Here is a 2,869-nt window from a genome sequence, read left to right on the forward strand (position 1 = left end):
CATCAGTCAATGGAGCCCGAGTTTCAGAAGCTTCAAAAGCATCATTAAATAATGTCATGAAGCTTCTGAAAGTCAGTCTCCCATCAAATGATATTGTATGAACAGAAACCAGCAGGACACACTTGACCAAAATCACCTTTTGTGTTCAGAAAAAAAAAGAAAATACCCCAAGGATTGAACAGTGTGGAGGCGAGTAAATAATGACTGAATTTATATGTTTGGATGAACTAACAGAAAAAGTAGTACCTTGAAGAAATAAACTTTAAGAAATAAGCAGCTTTATTGAGAGTTTGTACCAAAGACACAAAAAAGGATTTACAAAAATCACATTTACATTTATCAGAAACTTTTATCCGAAGTGACTTACAGTGCTCTTATTACAGGGACCACAATCCCCAAGCAGCCACCTGGAGTAAAGAGCCTTGCTGAAGGACACACCGGTGGTGACGACTACGGAGATCGACGTATGGTTATGTTCTCACAATATGTACACAAATCATCCATGAATGCGGTCCCAGCATGCTTACTGCCCAGACATGAGAGGCAGCAATCATGGCCATCAGAGGGCATATGGAAATGAAACGCTCCTGGCTAGTTAAAACACTTGTCTTATCAACAGCAGATCCTGGCTTCAAATCACAGTGTTTCCTAGCTTAAAGTATATGTCCTGCAGGCCTTTGCTGTAACGTGGGAGGCGTGACAACGGAGTTGAGGATCCAAATGCAGCTTTTACTCTACTCACAAGAGTGGTCAAAACAGGCAGGGTCAAACACCAGCAAACAGGTACAATCCAGGGCGAGACAAAAGAGCAATCCAATAAACAGTCCAAGGTCAAGAAACAAGAAGGCAAGGCAAGGCAAGGAAACACAGAGACTCGAAACAGGGTACAGGCTAAACAATAATCAGCAATGTGTGTGTGTGATTGAGTGCAACCTTTATAGTGTCACTGATAGGAAACAGGTGTGGTGCAATAATAAGTTCCTACTAATGTGAGACAGCTGTGAACTGATGATGAGATCTGATGAGAGACCGTTGATGCACTTGATGAGTCCGGGCAAATGATTATGGGAAATGGAGTCCTGAGTGAATGGCAAGGTACAGAATGGAGTGCGCTCCTTTAACATGAACAGACCAGAATCGAGGAGGGAGGTGGAACGGAGGCGGCCAGGTCCATGAGGAATGAGAGGAACAGGGGACTGAGACAGAGCCGGCGGAGAGGTGAGCCAAGGGGGAACTGGCAGGGCAGAGGGCCAAGGCGGAGCAGTGAGCCAAGGCGGAGCCATCAGAGCAGAGAGCCAGGGTGAAGCCGGCGGAGCAGGGAGCCAGGGAGGAGCAGTAAGCCAAGGCAGAACCAGTGGAACAGAGAGCCAGGGCATTGCAGTGAACCAGGGCATAGCCGACAGAGCAGGGAGCCAGGGCAGAGCTGAAGACCACCAAAGCAGAGCTAAGGACCACCATGGCTGAGCAGGCGGAGCAGAAGACCACCAGGGCGGAGCTGATGGTGCAGGATACCACCAAGGCGGATCAGGCAGAACTGGAATATAGAGCACAGAGAGGTTAACAATGGCCTCAGCGGCCGTAACAAGACTGGCAGACAGTTCAGAAATGGCATCTTTATCCATAACAGGGTGAGCAGAGAGTTCAGGAGCAGCCTTTTTGACCGTGGCTGGAATGTCAGAGAATTCAGAACTGACCTCCTTGGTCAGAACAGGACAGACTAAGAGTTCAGAAACGGCCTTCTTAGCCGTAACCGGATAGGCAGAGAATTCACAGACGGCCTCCATAGCCGGGACAGGACAGGCAGAGAGTTTACAGACGACCTTCTTGGTTATGACAGGGCAAACAGAGAGTTCGGGAGAGGCCTCTTCGGCCGATTCAGAGCAGGATGAAAGTTCCTAAGTGGCCTCCGTAGCCTTGACAGGACGGGCAGAGAGTTCACAGACGGCCTCCATAGCCGTGACAGGACAGGCAGAGAGTTTGCAGACGTCCTCCATAGCCGTGACAGGACGGGCAGAGAGTTCACAAACGGATACTACTGACACCTCTGGAGGTTCTGCAGCGGATGCCGCCACCTCTGGAGGTTCTACAGCAATACCAGCAGGAAACAGGGAGAGTTCATTAACATTCTCCTTAACAGGACAGGTACAGAGTTCAGCAACGGTCCTTTTGACCATGACTGGACAGACTGTATGTGTATTGCTGGGCGCCACCACCATACCAGGAGCCAAAGCGAGCGCCGCTGCCTCGGAGGGTTCTACAGCATCAGCCGCCACCTCTGGAGGACCTGGAGCGAGCACCGCCATCTCTGGAAGTTCTGTGGTAGTGTATGCAGCCCAAACACACCAAAAAGTGATTCCCATCATGGGAAGAGCTTCAGACAGGGGAATCAGTTCAGGAACAGGAGGGCTAGAGTGAGTGGGTTTGGGGATACCAGCTGCGCGTGCAGACACCAGCGGTGCATCCCTCACACTGGATACCAGACTGGGATACCGAAGGGCTGACCTTGATAATCTGGGTGTAACAGACAGGACGTGACATGACTCTGGATGATCAGCTGTGATGCGACATGACTCTGGATGAACAGCGGAGATGTGGAGAGACTCTAGAAGATCAGCTGTGACGTGACGTGACTCTGGACGAACAGCTGAGACGTGACGAGGCTCTGGATGAACAGCTGAGCCGTAACGAGGCTCTGGCAGATCAGCTGAGACTTGACTTGACTCATGACGATCAACTGTGACTTGACTTGCCTCATGAAGATCAGCTGTGACTTGACTTGCCTCATGACGATCAATTGTGACTTTACTTGACTCATGAAGATCAGTTGTGACTTGACTTGACTCAGGGGGATCAGCTGTGACTTGACGTG

Source organism: Sinocyclocheilus grahami, unplaced genomic scaffold (genome assembly GCF_001515645.1).
Source record: "Sinocyclocheilus grahami isolate Dianchi unplaced genomic scaffold, SAMN03320097.WGS_v1.1 scaffold1309.1, whole genome shotgun sequence".
Classification (NCBI taxonomy): Eukaryota; Metazoa; Chordata; class Actinopteri; order Cypriniformes; family Cyprinidae; genus Sinocyclocheilus; species Sinocyclocheilus grahami.